Source organism: Pinus tabuliformis, chromosome 1_2 (assembly GCF_031772625.1).
Source record: "Pinus tabuliformis cultivar Carrire ecotype Pingquan chromosome 1_2, CPIR1, whole genome shotgun sequence".
Classification (NCBI taxonomy): Eukaryota; Viridiplantae; Streptophyta; class Pinopsida; order Pinales; family Pinaceae; genus Pinus; species Pinus tabuliformis.
In genome coordinates, this window is record NC_142298.1 from 1250933114 (window position 1) to 1250954576 (window position 21463).

Sequence of the window (21463 nt, forward strand, 5' to 3'; positions counted from 1 at the left end):
GATCAACACTTCCAAAACAACCTTCAATGGTGGTTCCAGAATAGCCTTCAATACTTCTCCAAATTGCTTCCAACATTGACTCCAATAATGTTTTCAATGCTTCCTTCAATAGTTCTCCAAGTTGTCTTCAATGATTCTTCAAAGATTGAATTCAATAGTTCTTTCAAGATTGCCTCCAATAGTGCTCCAAGTGTATACAAAGATACTTACTCTATATCATCTCAACAAGCCTTCAATGAAGTTTCCTAGATCTCTACAACAAAAACTTCAAATCAACACAAAAACCCTTCAATGAGGTTGCTCTAAAGATTCCTTCAAGGTGTTAAATTCTCTACTTTGATGAATCCTCAAAAAGACCCTCAAAATTTGATCCAAAGATGTCATTGGTCAGCTCCACAAGAGACGAGATATAAGTCTTCTCCAAGGCCAAGTGGGTTTTCTCAACAAGAGTGATCTAACAAGCCCAAAAACATTTCTCCTTCCCAATTCAAATTCTATTTCAATAAACCCATAGATCTTCCCAAAAAGAGGTTTCATGATCTACTCTTAAGATAGGCTAAAACTACTCCAAGGTAAGGCCAAAAGTCTATTGTAAAAGAAGCCCAAACTACTTTCAAGAAGGGGACTAATTTCAGCTCCAACAAGACCAAATATCACAAGGCAAGTTTGGTTGCTAAATTGTCGAGAATTTGTTGTTACAAGGTCGAGACCTACAACTATTACAGGGTTGATACTTGTAGCTCCATAGGTTCGAGATCATCTCCCAAAGAGTCGAGGCCTACGACTCCCTCAAATTCGAGACTCCTTTTGTGTAAGGTCAAGGTTAGCACACCAAACCATGGCTAGAATGTGTTCCAAGAGGCTAAATTGTTTCTCTTAACAAGCTAAGGTCTTGTTCCCAAGAGAAGCTGAAGATTCTCCTTGCCTTAGATTCATATGACTTATCTTACTTGGATTGATGCCCAAATGAGGTTGAATAAGGCCATATTTATATTGATTCATTCATGGGTGAATAAACACATCTTTTGGTGAGGGCTGACTTTTGTTCATGTAGGCTCATGTAGGTCGACTTCAAAAATATTATTTTTAACTTTTAAATTCAATTTAACTTCAACGAGGAGTTAGGAGGCGAGAAAATTCTCATTGGAAAGGGCTTGAAGTCATCTACAAGCCTATGTGATTTTCTTCTTGAGACAGTGCCTCCTTTGACATCAATAACAAGAATTCTTCTAATAGTACAAGCCAAGCCTGATGGAAGGAATTGACCCATTCATATGCAAAGGTTGTTGCCCACACTTATTGTCACTCAACCCCTCTGCATATGCAACATGTAGTACATGATTTTGAATAAGAAGATAAATTCCATCGAGAATATATGGAGGATTCCACGGTCAACCAAGTAGCTATTGGTTTCATCCTAGATTTGAGCCTTAGCCACACTAAAGACGTAATATTCTATAGGATTGTTGAATTATATTGGCATACCAAATGTTTTATTGCCCATTCTTTTCTCGTAAATGATATTAACCACTCTAAAATCCATTGCTACCTCAACATTCTAGAATGACAGAACATGTTATTGATCAACCTATGTTCCTGGATTATCCACAAGCAAGGTAGAATTGTGTATATAATTCCATTAGGAGATTCTCCAAACAATCCCATGATTGTTCTCATGCATCATACAACTATTGAGGAAATGGTTTCAAGTTCTTCCAATTGCCGCTTTTATTTTTATTTATTTTTTAGGGGTGCGGGTGGGAGGGGGGAATTTCACTTTTGCTTGTTTCTTTCCTATGTTGCAATTGCTAGTTAATCCTCTTGTGTTGGTTTTCTTGAGGTTGGACTAGCGAACCTTTTTTTATAGACATGTAGTAATTATGTTAATTATTTGTTATGTTCAAGCATGGTTTCCCTCAATAGGGCCTATTTTATCCTGTTTTCCTAGATAACTTTCTAGACTCATGAAGTTCCATTGGGATAGGCTAGAATGTGTTCATTTTTGGATTGTATGGAATATATTACATTTGTGATACAATTCAATAGATTAAACCATATTAATTATTACAAAAAACATAGGTACATAGGTCACTATAATAGTGTTAGACATCATAATGAAGGAATAACGATGGACCTATTCTTTACATTTACATCATACATATCATTTCAATAACAATAGTTATCATAAGTCATAGGATTGTATGTCAAACATCAACATTAGTCATCAATAGCACATTCATCATTATGAGCTTAGTGTACATTAGGAGAATACCTTATAGCAAATAATGGGTGATTTGGGCTAAATGTTTTTGAACCAAGGTATAATTAAAACATCTTAAGGTTCTAGAGGCATATCAAAAAGCTTTATAGGTAGCTTCATTGTGACCTTTTGTAATTATAATATACTCAACCACCCTTGTACATTATTAGGATGGTAAGGTACCTAAAATTTCCTTTCCATTTTCTGAAAATATTTATTTAATTCCTATACCCCACTATGTCCTTGTTATGAAATGTCGTATGCATGCAATATGAAAAGCACCTAATGCAAATATGACTAGATCACGCTTAATTTCATATGCACATTTATATGAATAGAATAACATTGTTTCCTAATAACATTAATCTATAAATTGTCTTGGATATTCCACTAGACAGTTCATCACAACCTATCTAATAAAATATATTGGAAAATATGAATTCTACAATATGAGGGTTTATTTCTCCTTAGATTCATGCATATGTTAATTATTGTTTATTGTATATTCAAGAAAATTATGAGTAAGAACAAAAATAGAAAAACTTGAAATAAAACTCAAAAACCATAAATTAACACAAAATATAACTTAGGAAGCCATTTCGAGAGAAAATCCAATTGGAAGGTGAGGTTGTGTTACTCTCTTTCTCTGAATGGGAAATGGATGTGAGTACAAAGAAGTGAGGCTTGTGGCTCATGGGTTGCTACAATGGACAAATCCTCTTTTTTTTCTCTCCTTATCCACTTTTTGCTACTCTACTCATCTATGGAACAAAATGCACTCCAATAGAATGGAACCCCTTTTCCACCTTGCGTTCCAGTTATAACACAACATGACATCCTTCTAGTGGTTAGATTTGACTCCTTCAACTCTTAACTAGAGTTACAATATGGACTCTTCTAGAGTCTCCTTCATCATGATCACGTGGTTAGAGCATTTTCCATGACTAATGCGTGTTGATGTGGCATCCTCTCAAATTATGGTAGACAAAATAGGATGGTAAACTTTTGAATGGCATAAATTTTGCATACATACTCCAATTGATGTGATTCTTGCACCGTTAGAAAGGAATTTGTGTGTAGAATAGAAAAGAAGGGTTCTTTAGTTAAGTTGAAATTTTTTATGACCAAAAACATTGTTTGATGTCTTAAGCTACTCTTAGAATGTTTCAGACCCCAATTTGCCAAACTGAGTCCCACCCGTAAAAATGATCTTGTGAGTTTATTTCTCCACTTTTTCCACTATGAAATCATCCATCCAATTTGGATCACACCTCCCCATTTTGGAAGGGTTTTGGTCCCCAAAATCTTCTACTAAATGAGGTGAATAAATTGTCCTCTACCTTGTCTCTAGTGTACCATTTAATTTTTCCTAGAAGTTGTCCTCTCAACCCAATCTGTCAAAGGTCATGTTTCCCCTGTCTTGTTGTTGTGGACCTCTTTTGAAAAACTATATCTTATATCAACTCTACTTGAGCATCTCGTGCCAAATCCTATACAGAAGGTAGGACCTATTCCTCTTCCTGACCTAGATGACAGCTCATAAAGTTTTAGATTCTCTACATTCACCACTAAGTAAATGCACATGTATGGGGGTAGTTTAAGTCTATGGGCATTATCTCCCACTTTTTCCCGTATCTCAAAGGGACCATATCATACAACCTTTATTTTCTTACCAGGACCATGTAGCTTCTCCGTGTTCTATCGTAACCATACTCTATCTCCCACCTTGAAGGAATTTTATGTTTTGTGTTAATCATGCATGGAAATATATTTTTCCTATGACTTCTATAATGTCTCATGTACCTATATATGGATATTCCTAATATTCTAAAAAAAAATCTATCCTTGAGGAATCCATTATAGGAACCTCCCTCACTCCTCTTTGTCCATATGTAATATTCAAAGGTGAAGGTGGAAAATATCAAAAAAAGCTTCAAATGGGAACTTAACAGTAGTAGTGTGGAATATATCAAATTTTCATCTTGTCTTTGGATGCTTTTTATTGTACCCCCTCAAATGTTACACCAAAATCTTGTTGACTACTATTTTCCCATCTATTTGTGGATAAAATGATGTAGACCTATGTAACTTCATGTCCATCTTCCCCCATAGTGTAGTCCAAAATGCACTGAGAAATATTTTGTCTTGTTTTCGCTAGGACAAACACCCTCCAAAATTTTTCCTACACTTGAATTTTGGAGCCTACTTGTGATCCTACGATCTATCGTTCCAAGTTGCTTCATGATTGGTTGATGTTTTTCCAAGTGTTCAAGTCTTTTTCTCATATTTTAATTGTTGAAGTCACTTACTTACACATGCTTAGCTTTTGATGCATTCACAAGCACACCTCATTCTAGCAAGCATAGCAGTTCGTGACTATCCTTGAAGATAGGCATTGCACAGTTCTTGAGATTAAGGCTTGCACACTCCCAAGGAATAGTGCTTGTGAAATGTTTAGTTACAGTGCTTGTGCAGTCACTGTTGATAGTGACTGTGCAGTCCGTAAGGACAGTACAATGCACAATCCACATTGATGGTAAGTGTGCAACATCATTGGACAATCTCCCTCATTGTTAGTTACATTTGTATCATCATTCTGGTGAGTTTTCTCAATTGTCGCTTTTGTGCACCTTTTCTTTCACAAGTGTCACTTTTTCTTTCTTTTCTCTTTTGCATGTGTCGCTTTCACTTTTTCTTGCTTTTGCAAGCGTCGTTTTCACTTTTCTTATTGTCACAAGTGTCAGTTTTAACTATTCGTACTCCTACATGTGTTTCACCTTAGCTCACCGCTAGAGGCATTTCTATCACATTCTTTTGCATTATTTTATCATATATATCATAATAATATGCGCTAGACACTCTCCACAGCTTAGTGCACTTTTTGGTTTTAGTTGAAACTAGTGTTGTAACTTGTATTCTAAGTGTCGTAAAGCTACGTTTCAATTGTCACACTTAGAAATAAGTGTCTCTTTGATGTCATTTCAAGGTATGCATGTGGATCTTGAGTATTGTACATTCTATTAGCTTGTTTTCATGTTATTTGAGTGTGAGATCATTGTTTCAAGACTTATTTGCATGCCTTGCTCTCTCTTGTCTAATTGATCCCACACTTAGTCATTTTCAGAGCATTCACAATCTTTGGAACTTGCTAACTCTCTCTTGGAACTATGCAATGCATAGTCTTAAGTCACAATGAAGCATCCTTGCCTCTTGTAGCTGTGCATGACACAGTATCTACCTACAAGAAATGTGCATTACGCAATTCTAGTATTGAGTCCCTACCTCTTGCATCTGAAAACTGCACAATCACTGCTCAATCAGGTTTCCACTGTGCAATCTTAGTCAACAATCAAGCCTATCTCAATCCTTAACTTTCTCAACTATGCAATCACCTACATCGGTTCCTCCAAAACTGCACATTGTGCAATCACGGTGAACAATCCTGCCTCATTGCATCACTAACTCCCTCAATTGTGCAGTTATGCCTTCTAGTATCTTAGCCACTATGCATTGCATAGTCATAATGACTATACCATCATCACTACCTCCTAGAACTGTGCATTGTACAATCCCTGAGCCTCCTTCTTAGTCTTGTATTTTGTCTCATCTTGATCAACATTTTGTGTTACACTAAAAAATGTCACCATGATTATTTGCAGTTAGTATGGCTCCATCCACTGTCATACTATCCTCCTTGGCAAGTCTCATGCCTCTGATCTTCATGTCAAACTCCAAGAAAGAGAGAAAAGTCATTGAAAGTCAATTATCTCTGGTACACAGTTTCTCTTAGCCTTACCTGTGTGTACGCTACCCAAGTTCACAATACCTGCGTACTTGTACGATCTGTATGTAAAGGGGTGGGTGCGTACCCCTGTAAAGGTCAAAAGGCACGAGTTTCATCTTAAAAAAGTTACTTGTGGTCAAATCTAGAGCATTCTAGAAGATGGTTTGACGTGTATTGAGCGCCTCCAGATGGTTCATGCACCCAAAGAAAGAGGAACTTATCCCATGAAGAGGGGAGCTATCCCATTGAGAGAGGGGCTTATCCCATTCATGGTGGAACTAATTAACTTCCTCCAAAGCACTATAAATACAGGCATTGGGCCAGAGGGAGGGGAGGTTGAAAGTTGAACATTCCTAAGGGTAGATTCTGCTGGAATTAGGACTTCCTTGTAGAAGCTTGTGAGGAGAGATTCCCATCCTTTCTTGTTTCATTTGGAAGTGGGTGAGCTGATCAGAGTAAAGGAGAACTCTTATTGGACCCTGGGAGGGACCTGCACAACACCAAGGCTCGGGTTGTAATGGTTTCTTTTGTTTCCTATTAATACAAATAAGCCCATTCTTCTCAACAATTTGTTATTTATGAGTTGTTTCATATACTCCTTGGTCTGTATGTTAAATATGTTTTATTTTATGAGATATTCAGGTGCTATTTAATCGTTTGCTTGTTAGTGAATGCAGGTTTCGAAGAGAAGGAGGAGCCCATCTGGATCGACGAAGCTGGACTACTACAACAACGTTGGACTACAGGTAGGATCTGAACACTTGATTACTTATATTGTAAATGCATATTTAGAGAAGGATAGTTCTTAATTGTCTTGTTTGTCACTAGAAAGCCTTAGCTTCTAGGGAGGTCAGTTTTGTCCACAAAATTGACTCTTTCCGCATGACAAAATGGCGACTCCGCTGGGGAATCCATGGATTTGATTGATTTCTCTTTGATTGATACTTTGATTTGAGAAAAGTCGATTTCTTTCTGGCTTTTGGCGATTGACTGTGAATTTGGGTGGAATAGCTTAGGGTTAAGTTAGATTTTATTTTTCTTGATTTTGAGAGTAGTACGCACCCTCTCCGTTAAGCACAGTGCGTACCTGTACGCACTTTTGCTGTGTACACAGAGCGTGGCCGCACCTGTGCAAACAAGCTGCCTGCGTACCCCTGTCAAAAGCTTAGAAAATTTCCATTTTTTCCTTTTTCTCCTATTAGATCTTGTTTTTAATTTGTTTTTACTGCCCAGATCCACTGACCTGTCAGAGATCTTCATCTAAGCTTGTTTCATTAGCATTCTTGCTTTAAGATTTCATCAATTGGGTGTTTTGAGTCTCTTTTTTGAGAAATTCTTGATTTATTTTCCTTTGGTCATTACTTGGAGGTTTCTCTCAGTCCTTTCACAATTTTGCATCCTTTTGCTTTTGTTTTTGCAAAAAAAATTCCCCCTCATTCGCCAGGGGGGGCTAAATTGTGTATGAGTGTTAATCGCCTTTGAGTGTTTTTATTTTTTGATCTTTGAAACTCTCACCCATTTTTCTCGACCTGCACTTGATTGGTTCTTAGATTACATTAGAATCATCTTGTGTTTGAGAATTCTCTTGCATAGATCACATTTTCATAACTAGAATTCTCATTTTCAGAATATGAATGAAAACGTGCATAGATTACAGTTGCATACTTTTCAAGTGAATTGTGCATAGATTACAATTGCATAGTTTACATTCTGAAAAATCAATTGTAGATTTAGATCAGCTTTCTTTGATTTGAATTTACACAAAAATAAAAATAAAAAAAATGGTTTGGAATTGATTTGCATTAGTTTTTCTTGATAAAATTAGTGCATTAGAGAATTTGTTATATTTTCTCTTAGTGATCAATTTTTCGCATTGTTGGAAGTGAATGGAAACTCTCTCCTTAATTTAGTTAGGATTCATCGAATTGAAAATATTACTTTATCATATTCGATTGCATTAAGTTGAGTTAGGTCATAACACCATTGGTTTCGTATCCATTTACCCATTTGAGTAATAACAGCCTTAATAACACAGCACTTAATTAAAATTCATCTAGTAATTTTTACATTTCTAGGGCTCTGATACACCAACATAGCTTAAGCTAGTGTCTTGGAGTAGGAGAGTAATTAACTCTCCAAGACAACAAAACCAAACAAGTAGCTCATCTTGTGGTAGGATAAATCCAACTGTTACATTTATGCTCTGGGAAAGCTCCTCTTAAAGGAGAAGCACGAGACCGTGTCCGAACCAGTGAGGGGATCAATCCTCCTTCATTGGGAAAGACGCTAGATACGCACGTACTACAAACGGTAAACCTCGGATTATTGTCGAGGAGCCTGGGGTCACTTGTCGGTAAACCTTGGATTATTGTCAAGGAGCCGGCAAGGGGATTGAGCTTGTTACTCTGCCCTTGTGTGCTATCGGGTCGTAGACTGTTCCCCCAGGTATATTTGTTGCTGTTGGTAACCTTAGTGACCATTATCTTTAGGATTCTACCCGAGGTGACGGTGGAGGGAAGATCCCACTGTACCTGGAGCAGACGTCGGCTAAACTCACTTAGATTTTCTAGGGGGTTCACTTCACTCAAGACGGTTAAAGTGGAGGAACTTGGTCCAGTCTATTCATTAAGCAGGTTGCCGGGGTAACTGTTCCACCCGCCACTTCTGTACTGAATTTTGCGATGTTGGATTTCATCGCCAACTAGTGCTTTCGGTCCGGAAGGTTACTGTTTGTGTGTGGTTTGTCTCCTAGATTTGATAGCGCGTGTTAATTTGTTTGTTTTTACTTTTAGAGACCATAGGTGTGAATTGTGAATTTTAATTGTTAGGTGTGAATTGTGAATTGTTAATTTTAGTTTTAAATTGTTAATAAAATTCACTGAAGTTGAATATAATGGCAAATGTTCCGGAATTTATCAACCTAGGAACCCCTCCTAACGAGAATCCTAGTACTTTTCCTTACTTTGGAAATGTTGGTCCTCCTTACATGGCTACTTTGTCATTACCTGGATTTACAATAGGTTTACCAATATGGTTATTTTCAACTTCGTTGGCCCCAAATACTCCAATTGTTCCACCTCAACCGAATGCTTCACCTCAACAGAGTTCACCATCTCAACATCACCAACCTTCTGTTGACCCTTTACCTTCTTCGCCTAATTTTTCTCCCTCCATTTCTTCCTCTTCGCTTGGTAAAAGCCTTGATGCTAGTAACCAGGTGGCTAAGAAGAAGAAGAAAGGGAAGAAGAAGAAGAAGAAGGAGAAGCAAGATAAGAAAGAAGTCAACCAACCAACGATGGTTGTAAGTGTTAGTTGTGTTGAGGAAACCTCCAACATGCATCATAAACCCAAATACCCTTGCAGGCTCTGTAAGGGTGACCACTTCCTTGTCAATTGTCCTGGTATTCCAAAGGTCTTAGAAGTATGGTCAGAAAAATCTCATCAGCTTTCCATTGATCCATCAACCAGTGATAGTCAGGTTCCTGGGACAAAGGGTAAAGTTAGGTTTCCTTGTAAGTTATGCAAAGGGAGTCATCAAACTCACATTTTCCCTCACATGGATGAAGACTCAAAATTGTTGGAAAACCTTACTGTTCCACAGCAAGAATTTCCAACTTGTTACCGTAAACTTTCTCCCAACCTACCGTCAACTGACGGAGTGATTGATCTAGTTTCAAGTACAGTCGATCACACTCTTCCATTGGAGAGTGAAACTCATGTCACTCAGGTTGATGATCCATTAGTTGATCAAGTGGTCGATTCACTTTCACATTCGGTCGATCACACTCTCCCTTTCGAGAGTAAATTTCATACCGTTGATGTTCTTCTTGTTACATCGGATTCTTCTATGCCGGGGGGCATTTCACCTATTTCTACAGAACCCCCTCCAAGTACTGAGGTATTTTCCTTTGATTGGAATAGATTGACAGAACCTCGTCTTCCTTCCTCCATCCCTTTCCAAATCATTGTCAAGGCTGGTGGTAGGGACATACATCGTACACACGTAGATGAAGGTGCTTCCGTTAGTATTTTATCCTCAACTATTTGGAGAGCTTTGGGTTCCCCTCAGCTTGCGCCTATTACGCAGAATCTGAAAGCTTTTAACAGAATCATTAGTGAACCTTTAGGGATCCTTCCCAAGTTTTCCATTACCTTGGAAGGTAAAACTGTCTGTATTGATCTTATGGTAGTTCGAGGTCCCTTGGATTTCAATTTACTCCTTGGGCGAGACTATGTTTATGCAATGAAAGTTGTCGTATCGACACTCTTTCGCGTGATGTCTTTCCCTCACAATGGCAATATTGTGACTGTAGACCAGCTTTCATTCCCTAGTCTTTTTTCAACTACCAATAATATGACAGCCCTACATGTTCCTGATTCTCAAGTGGTATCTACCCCGCCACGGGTTAATTATGTGGCAACTGGTCCCATGTTTTCAGTTACCGATGTAAGTGAGCCTCTCACTATTTTCTCATCTTCTTTTGATTTAGATCCGGTAATTGACATGGAAAACTTTATGGGATTACATGAACACAATGTTCTTATCCCTTTTGAGTCCCTTGACATGTGTTCCTTCCAAAGAAGTATTCTTCCTTCTGATGAAGACCTCTTGGAAGCCATCATCAAGGTGTGTCCATTGACATGTCTTTCTTCCAGTTAGAAGCCATGATCAATGTTCAGAGGAAAGTTCCTTTTACTGTGTCAACCTCGTTAAAAAATGAATCAGGTAGATAGTAGTATATATAGGTAGATTGTAGAAAGTAGGATTTGTGAGGAAAGTTCCTTTTACTGTGTCAACCTCGTTAAAAAATGAATCAGGTAGATAGTAGTATATATAGGTAGATTGTAGAAAGTAGGATTTGTGAGGAAAGTTCCTTTTACTGTGTCAACCTCGTTAAAAAATGAATCAGTGTGTACGAGGAAAGTTCCTTTTACTGTGTCGACCTCGTTAAAAAATGAATCAGTGAGTAAGAGGATAGTTCTTTTCTTGTGTCTACCTCGTCAAAAAATGAAACAACTCCCTTTTCAAGTCGAATCTTTACAAGATCTTGAAAGTAAAGCTTCATTCCATCCAACTGGTTGAATGAAATGAAGCTTGGGGGGCATGTACCTTGATTTGCGTCATTATGCTGGGGGCATGCGAAATTCTTGAGCATAGTTCCTTATCTTGTGTCAAGCTCGTTAAAAAATGAAACAAGGATAGGTTAGATATGTAGATTTTAGAGAATAGTCACGAGCAAAGTTCCTTGTCTTGTGTCAAGCTCGTTAAAAAATGAATCAAGGATTTTAAGAGCATAGTTCCTTGTCTTGTGTCAAGCTCGTTAAAAAATGAATCAAGGTTTTTAGAGTAGAGTTTTTTGTTAGGTAGATTGTAGAGAGTAGTTATGAGCATAGTTCCTTATCTTGTGTCAAGCTCGTTTAAAAAATGAAACAAGGGTTTTGAGGATAGTTCTTTTCCTGTGTCAAACTCACTAAAAAATGAAACAGCTCCCAAAAGTCTTTCCAAGATCTTGAAAGTAAAGCTTCATTCCATCCACCTCATTGAATGCCATGAAGCTTGGGGGGCATGTACCTCGTTTTGCGTCATTATGCTGGGGGCATGTGAACTTATAACAAGCATGGTTTTTTGTTTCAAGCTTGTGTAAACATGAAACCGAATCTAAGCATAGTTCCTTGTCTTGTGTCAAGCTCGTTAAAAAATGAATCAAGGTTTTTAGAGTAGAGTTTTTTGTTAGGTAGATTGTAGAGAGTAGTTATGAGCATAGTTCCTTATCTTGTGTCAAGCTCGTTTAAAAAATGAAACAAGGGTTTTGAGGATAGTTCTTTTCCTGTGTCAACCTCACTAAAAAATGAAACAGCTCCCACAAGTCTTTCCAAGATCTTGAAAGTAAGGCTTCATTCCATCCACCTCATTGAATTCCATGAAGCTTGGGGGGCATGTACCTCGTTTTGCGTCATTATGCTGGGGGCATGTGAACTTATAACAAGCATGGTTTTTCATTTCAAGCTTGCGTAAACATGAAACCGAATCTGAGCATAGTTCTTTTCCTGTGTCAAGCTCTTTAAAAAATGAAACAAATCCTCCTCTAATTGGGTCGAGAGTTTGACTAGATCTCATAAATGTTAAGTTGTCTATTTAGGTTAGTTATTTCATTTTTTTGCATAATTTTCTTACAATTTTAGGTTGAGTCTTTCAAATGATCTCGTAACTGAACCTTCATTTCATCCACCTAGTTGAATGAAATGAATCTGGGGGGCATGTGCTCTAGTAATTATGCTTAGGGGGCATCAAGCACAGTTTTCTCTCTGTTTCAAGCTTGTGTAAAAATGAAACTACTTTGAAGCATAGTTTTTCTCTGTTTCAAGCTTTTGTAAAAATGAAACCTATCTCGAGTCAATTTCAGTATTTTTCAAGACTCGTTAAACTCATGAAAATCTTGAGATTATTTTGCTATTTTTCATTCTCGTAAAACAAATAAAAATGCCGAGTTCTTTCCGTCTTTTCATGCTCATAAATTAAATTGAAATTCGGCCATATGAGTACATTTTTATCCTTTTTTCAAACTCGTTAAAACTTACGAAAAAGTGAAACCTCAGAGTCATCTTTTAAGCCCTTTTCTGACTCCTAAAACATGAAAAGATTGCCGAGCATTTCTTTTACACTCATTAAAATGGAATTAAAAACGGTCCTCTTATAGCCCTTTTCTGACCGTAAAAACACGAAAATATTGCCGGATTTTTGTCGTTTCAAATTCGATACTGGAAATAAAACGACGTGCCCTTGATCGCTTTTTACTTTTCAGGTCAGGGGCACTAATCATGAAAGTACTCCTTGGTCGCAAGATCAAGCGGTTCTCTCAAGTATTATTTTATACTTTTTCGGGCTCGGGAGACACAAATTTACGAAAAAGTTCAACCTTGGAGTCTTCTTAAGTTTTTCAGACTCTCTAAAAATGAAAAACACCGAGTTTCTCCTATACTGGACTCGTTATAATTTCACAGTAAAGGACTTGTTCGATTACAAACAGGAATGGACCACTCCTTCTTAGGGTCCGAATCTAAACTAAGTTGGACTCATCCAAAGGATGAGCTTATAATCAAGCATATGTTATCCTCCTCAAGCTTGTAAATGGTGGGGGAAAAGAGAGAAGAATGAGCCTATTTGTTATCCTTTGTCACAGAAAAAACCTTATCACCACTCTTGAACACGACACTTTTCATTCACCTGGGTTGGGAAATCCTTTGCCTTAAAGTTGACTAAACCACTTTGAAAGTCTTCAACCGTTTCTGGGTATTAACTTTGGGTCAATCGTCGCCAAGCCATCTGTCGTGTCGTTATGTGTTCAAGAGGTCTCTGCAAATAAACCATTCATATGCAAAATACTTGTCATCCATTTTGACCATCCCTCAGTCAGTCCTTACAGCAACATTTCTTCAACTTGAACTATGATTTCGTGTTGTGGGCTTGCCTGCAACGGGTCGCTTTCTATCGACATCAGCACATTATCTAGAAAGATGACTTAGAAATCGTCAGTACCTTAAATTCTGCATGCATCAATGGCATGTTTCTCGCCTTTGTCGACAGTTTACATCATTGACTTTCGATCAAAGGATTCTGTGACGTGTTCGACATCAACCCATTCATTCACATCTCATGGATTGTACTGGGTACTTTGAGAACCATTGACATCACTGGTGGTCTCTCTCGCACTTGTTAACAGTTTACATCATCGACTGGTAATCAAGTGGTTTCTACCGTGTTCAACGTCAACTCATTTATTCGCATGGATAGAATCGTACCAATTCGGGAAGTAGAAATGAAGACCCTGGATCTAGTTTCCACCATCCAGGTTGCGAGGAGTTTTGTATTCATTATATAGTAGACTAATCATAAACAGATGGCTGTGTCCATACTGTGTCTACATGAGTCTATGATTGTGATGTACTGCAAAATCATTCCTGTATCAGAGCAGTAGTTAGATTGTTAGTTAAAATTTTCAATCTGAGTATGGGAATGCCTACCTCAGCGATGATATCAACTTATAAATGTATTTTGTGTTGAATATTTGTAGGTTATGACCAGGCTCTCCGCAAGATAATCCTAGAAATGATAAAGTACTTCACCCTTCCTAGATGATATAAAACCCTAATCTACTACAGGCCTCACACTACGGGGCAATCTGTTACACTAAAAAATGTCACCATGACTATTTGCATTTAGTATAGCTCCATCCACTGTCATACTATCCTCCTTGGCAAGTCTCATGCCTCTGCTCTTCATGTCAAACTCCAAGAAAGAGAGAAAAGTCATTGAAAGTCAATTATCTCTGGTACACAGTTTCTCTTAGCCTTACCTGCGTGTACGCTACCCAAGTTCACAATACCTGCGTACTTGTACGCTTTGTATGTAAAGGGGTGGGTGCGTACCCCTGTAAAGGTCAAAAGGCACGAGTTTCATCTTAAAAAAGTTACTTGTGGTCAAATCTAGAGCATTCTAGAAGATGGTTTGACGTGTATTGAGCGCCTCCAGATGGTTCATGCACCCAAAGAAAGAGGAACTTATCCCATGAAGAGGGGAGCTATCCCATTGAAAGAGGGGCTTATCCCATTCATGGTGGAACTAATTAACTTCCTCCAAAGCACTATAAATACAGGCATTGGGCCAGAGGGAGGGGAGGTTGAAAGCTGAACATTCCTAAGGGTAGATGCTGCTGGAATTAGGACTTCCTTGTAGAAGCTTGTGAGGAGAGATTCCCATCCTTTCTTGTTTCATTTGGAAGTGGGTGAGCTGATCAGAGTAAAGGAGAACTCTTGTTGGACCCTGGGAGGGACCTGCACAACACCAAGGCTCAGGTTGTAATGGTTTCTTTTGTTTCCTATTAATACAAATAAGTCCATTCTTCTCAACAATTTGTTATTTATGAGTTGTTTCAGATACTCCTTGGTCTGTATGTTAAATATGTTTTATTTTATGAGACATTCAGGTGCTATTTAATCATTTGCTTGTTAGTGAATGCAGGTTTCGAAGAGAAGGAGGAGCTCATCCGGATCGACGAAGCTGGACTACTACAACAGCGTTGGACTACAGGTAGGATCTGAACACTTGATTACTTATATTGTAAATGCATATTTAGAGAAGGATAGTTCTTAATTGTCTTGTTTGTCACTAGAAAGCCTTAGCTTCTAGGGAGGTCGGTTTTGTCCGCAAAATGGACTCTTTCCGCATGACATTTTGCATAAGGAACAAAATATACTAGGATATTTCAGGACTGATGTCATCTTGTCATGAGTGAAATCCATTTGTAGGTATTGTTATCTTCACATGACAAAATTATGCTTAATGAGGAAGCCAAGGAGAGGATGTAAGAAAGCACTTGGGAAGAAGAAGCAAAAGAGGAACAATCATGAAGGACATGAAGGAATTATGGATCATGACAAAGAGATGGAAACTCATGCTAGCTTGGAAGTTTTTAACACCCACCTATGACCCTTTGGAGGGTGAAGATGAAGAAAAACAAAGATCCATCATGAAGAAGTCATAGCAGCAAAGAAAAGAGCATGACATTGACATATATTACAATGAATTTGCATGTCATCAATGCCAAGTTATGGCTTGTCTAAGTGTCATCACAAAGTCAAATGTGTCAATTTATCTTGCCACATCATTTGTGGATGTAATTATTGTATTTTCAAAAATGAGGAAATTTAAATGGTGGAAGGCCAAGGGTCCCACATGCAATGTGAAAATTCACTAGGAAGTCCTAGAGTCATTAAAAGTTCAAAGGTCATATAGGAATTTGAAAAGTCATAGTAGAAGCTCAAGAGTCATGAGGGAGGTTAAGAGTCACATGGGAGGTGAAGAGTCACCTCATTTGTTATAAATACACCTTCATAGCTCAAGAAAAGGGACTTTGGACTTTGGACTTTTCACCTTGGCTTCTCTAGTTTGGCATAGGAGAGAAGATCTTTCTTTGGAGGAGCAAGTGGTGACTTAATGTTCCACTATTGGGACTAGTGTGACAACATTGTACTTGTATATCTTGGCACTTTCACTTAATATATGAAGCTCTCAGAATCGGCACACTTTCATGCATATGTCGTGAATGATTATGAGACTATTCTTTCATTGTTTGTGGTGTATGTTTATGTTAACACATATTAATGAAAATGAACTATTTCATTGGCTTTGGTACGCATCTTGTTGAATGTGCGTCGTTACTTGCTTTTATTGTCATTGTTATCTTGAGAACTACTTTACAAGAAAACTAGTAATTCCGTCCATGCTCTTATGTGTCTCTTTTAGGATAGTACTATTACTTTTCTTCTAGAGGCTCACTCTCTCTTTTCTCTTTCGTGAAAGTAACTTATATGCATTACAATTATATACTGCATATTTCCAACTTTCTTGTTTCAAATATTGTTTGCATAATCTCTTCTGTTGATAATTGCAACCAAGGAAAATTTCTAAGGATAATGGCAATCAACCTTATTCTTGTTTGGGGCTTCTACTCCAAATGGTGAGAGGTCTAGTTGGGACTTCATACTGGGGAGACCCCTTAGTTGACAAATTTCCGACACTGTCAACATGTCCCTATCCAAGATGATGCTACTTAGTATTCCAAAGTGCACCCAAACCTATATAAGAACAAGTTTTCTACTTCTTTGCCACTGATGGTCTTTTAACAGGGCATCATAACACACAACTTTCTAAACTCAACCATGAACATGTAGTCATGTACCTTCCTAGTTGTTGGTAAACCTCCCACAAATTCCATAGAAATTATTTCCCAAGGATGAGTGGATACAGGTAAGGTATGGTACATACCATGTTTCTTATTACTAGGCTTGTTGGTACAACAAAGCATGCATCCTCTTATGAACCTAGCTGCTTGTCCTTCCATATTGGGCCAATACACAAACCTTTGTAAGTTGGTTATTATCTTCCCTACACCAAAGTGCCCTACAACCTTAGAGGTGTAAGCCTCTCTAATCATCTATAGTCACTCACCTTTAGGAGCACATAACTTATCCATCATGTAGATTAACTCATCTTGGAGATGGAAGTCAATTGTGTTGTCACCATTGGTGGGCCTCCCAATTAGGTACAATTTAAGGCCCATATAACCTTTCCTAGGCATATTTAACTTCTCCTTTTACACTTAATAACATATTTCTCAACTTTAATAAGTTCTTAGGAAGGTTAGAGATGATGATCATATTTTGTGTGTTGTTGTAGCAAACAACAACCCCCCATTTTGTATTTAATCATAATAAAAAATGGGGACCCTTTTAAACTTTAAACTTATATTTTTCTATCTTTCATTAAAAAATTTCCCTTTAAAAACTCAAAAAAAACTTTAAAACTCTATATTTTTTATTAGTATATGGCCTTAGGATTAACTAATCATTGCAGCCATACTTATATATATATATATATATATATATATATATATATATATATATATATATATATATATATATATATATATATATATATATAGATATATATATAAGGCCTAAAGTCATGAACCACCATGACCGAAAAAATTCACATAAGCCTTCGCTTTAAGAAAACTTCAAATACTCAATTACATCACCCAAATGCTTAACTTCTTGCTTGAGACATAGCTCAAAGATATTTCCCCAGAGTTTTCATTCACAACTCTTTTCAAAATTTCAGAGGACAAGGGTTGCAACATCTTTGGTGAACAATTGCTTACTCTATGTGGGGCCTTTGGTTTAGTCATTTGTAATGGCTTGACTATATGGGCAAAGTCTAGTAATTTCACTTGCAATACTTACAATGCAGCAAGTGTGGTAGATTATGTAATTTGATCGTGTGTGAGAAAATGGAGGAAGTTTTGATTGGAGATTAGCAGTGGGACTTGAAATCAGATCACAAGCCAATTTATTTATGTTTATCTTGGATTGGAAAGAAACAATTAGAGTCAAAAATTCAGAATGTCCAACAAAATCTCCCACAGGGTAGAATTCTTTTGACCCTAGAAAATTGTAATACCTTCAAAATGATGCTAGAGATGCTCTTCAAGAAGGAGAAAATTACAATTCACAGCCTTCATAGTCATGAATTAACACATTTAATTCAATGCGCACTTGCAAAGTGCAAAAGAGAAAAAATTAAGAAGTTTTAAACAAATTTCTTTCTGGTTAATGCTTGGTTTGTTGAGGAATGTAAAAAGGCAAGGAGAATGTGGAAAGAGTCAAACAAGGACAACATAAAGCTCAAAGCTTACAAGCAGTTGTTAAGCAAGAAAAATGTTGATTTCATGGTTTCAAGGAGGGAAGAACTAATCTTCCTTGGGAAAAATAACCCCAAATTATTTTGGAAGGAGATCCAACCGAAAAAGATACAAATTGAAAATAATATTACAGCTTCTAAATGGTTTGACTATGCAAGACAACTCTATGAGCAGGTTCCCAAGGTTGACCCTTCCCCCTTTGTCAACACTGATACTGAACTATTCACGGTACAAGAGGTAGAGATGGGTTTCAAGAAGTTGGGTGTTGGAAAAGAAAAAGACTTAGTTGAACTCCAAGCAGAATATCTAAAGTGGGGCTCAAAGATTCTTGCACCTCACATTACAAAAAACTTCAACAACATCATACAACAAGGGCTCCCCACAGATTGGACAACTAGTATGGGAATACCTCTTTTCAAGAGCGGTGACATCAATAATCCCTCCAATTATAGGACCATCATGATAAACCCTTTCTTTACAAAGCTATTTGGAAGCATGATAGAAAACAAAATTAGCAAGTGGGCATAAGAAAGAGATAAGTGTGCTAAAGGGAAAGCAGGTTTTAGACCTAAACATTCCATAGTTGATCATTGTATAACTTTAAGGCACATCATTGAAAAAGTCTGGGAGAAAAAGGAAGAAGTCTTTTGTTTCTTGTTGATTTCAGAAAAGTGTTTGACTCGGTTCCTAGGGATAAGCTTTGGCACAGAATGGAGGAACTTGGGGTTCCTAAGCATTTGAGAGAAGCTGTGCATAGGCTATATGAAGAGGTGAAAGTAAAAATTAGAACTTCAGCAAGCATTTCTGAAATTTTTAGAAGTGATATCGGGGTCAAGCAAGGTTGCCCACTGTCTCCTATCCTTTTTGGTTTATATATTGACAAGCTTGAGGAGTGGTTAAATTTGCAAGGGGGTGATGGTATATATTTGGGAAAGTTTGTTATAAGACTTCTCTTGTATGCGGATGACCTTATTCTGATTGCTAAGTTGGCTCTTGGTTTGCAAGAGAACTTACTATCCCTTGAGCATTTTTTTAGAAGTGTAGGGATGCAAGTGAATATCAGCAAAACAAAAGTAGTGGTCTTCTCTAAGAAAATAAAGCATAACCAACATAAGTTCTACTTTGAAGGCAACATTCTGGAAGAAGTTTCCGATTACAAATACCTCGGAATTGACTTCAACAAAAATCTAAGCTGGAATGGTTGTAGAAAGAAAATAACTTTCGGGGGTTGGAAAGCATTTTATGCTTTTCAAAATAGGTGTAGAAAGGCAGAGTTATGGGACTAGAAAACCACTCAAACTCTTTTTGGGCTTCTAGTGATTCCAGTGATTCTCAATGGTTGTGAACTATGGGCCAGCAGTACATCTGACATGCAATGGAGACAAATTGACAAAATTCAAAAGCTTTTGATTACAAAAAAATTTAAGATTAAAAGTGCAGTTCCTTATGATATCTTGTTAAGTGAAATAAGGAATGCTCCTATTGAATCAATTGCTATGGTGCGAGTCATAAGATATTTAAAAAAAATTGAGAAAATGGAAGAGGGTAGATGGCCTAAGGTTATCTTTAATGATACATTGTGCAAGTATAATTCGATTATCTTGTCCTTATCCTCTAGGTTTCTCTTGTCACATAGTTCAATGAATTTTCTATAGTCCTAGAAAGGCATAGTCCCCTGTTGTGCTAGTGTCTTAATATAAAATTGCAACCATTATTCTTTGAGGTACAAGGCATAGGATTTTGGTGGCATCCTACACTGGAGTGCTTCCATGGAGAGGATTTCCATGATGGTCAATTGGCTTTCTTTTTCCTGTAATTACCTCCTTATCCATGTGTTTTCTGCCTCTAGTTGAGATCTCATAATTTATTCCTTGCCTCTCATCTTACTCAACTCTCTGCCCATCTCTAGGAGTTTTTCTTCCATATGGCCTACATCCTCTACTTTCTTTGATTTGGAAATTTTCATCCAATGATGTATCCTTCGTCTCTAATTCTCAAGCTCAAAGAAGAGAGGGATGGAAAATTTATGTGGTATTACTCTTCCTCCCTCAATGAATCTGTAATAAGAGCTCAAATTGGGCTATGGGATAGGCTCCTACAACTCTTGTAACTCTCCCTCAGATGTCTTTGGAGAAGTTTCCACCTCTTGCACTTAGTTGTTGCTTCCTTGCCTCCCCTCTATCCCAATTGTCTTTCCTATAGATTTTTCTGAGTTTCCTATAGTGCTGACAGAGTTTCCTGTAGGATTGTTTGAGGATCCTGTAGAAGGTTCCTTTATGAAATGGGGTCAAATTTGCCTTGTCTTTCTTTGCTGATGCTAACCTGGTGACAGGCTTCCTAACATAAGTTATGGGAGACTTTGGGGAAGCTTGTTTTGATGTGCCCTCTTCACCTTTTATTTCTAGGGAAACTAGCTTTTCTTTCTCTTTTTGTGACTCCTCAATTATGATGACACAAGAGGTTGACGAAAATGAGGTGGTAGTCTAGAATTAGACTATTGGTTAACTTTGTAACCAATCAGTTATGCTTAAATAGATTATGTACGTGTATTTCCCCCTGAGGGTCCCGCTTACCTGACAAATCATCGTCGGTCCCTCGTTGACTTCTCCTTTTGTTGAGTGCTTCAATCCATGCCATTGATCTCACTTCTCTAGATCCAACGAATATCGCGTCGTTCGCCCATCAACTTACCTAGACGATCTCCACCGTCGATGTGACCCGTCCAATCGAACGACTGTCACGCAATCTCGTGCAAATTCTTGCACGAACGATATCAAGTTGGGAGCGCACGAGAAAAGTGGTTTTCTCGTGCTACGTGTCAACTGCTAAAGGTAATCACGTGAAATTTCCCAATATCATTTACAACCTTTAGGGTGCACAAGATACCGCTTCCCACTTATGAAATAAAACCCACGTGCTTAATTCATACTTTATGAAAGGCTCTTTAAGGAAAGGTTTAGTGCTTAAGTACAATATTAACCTTTAATACAAATCGAATGAGATTTATAAATAAAATTTATAAATAGAGGAAAATACCCGATTAGGGTCCAAAACACCGATACACAACTACAAATGAATTTCTGCACCAGAACAGTGCATCCACACCACACTTCATCAATTATTCAATGAAATGGAATTTACAGAGTCTTGGACCTCTCG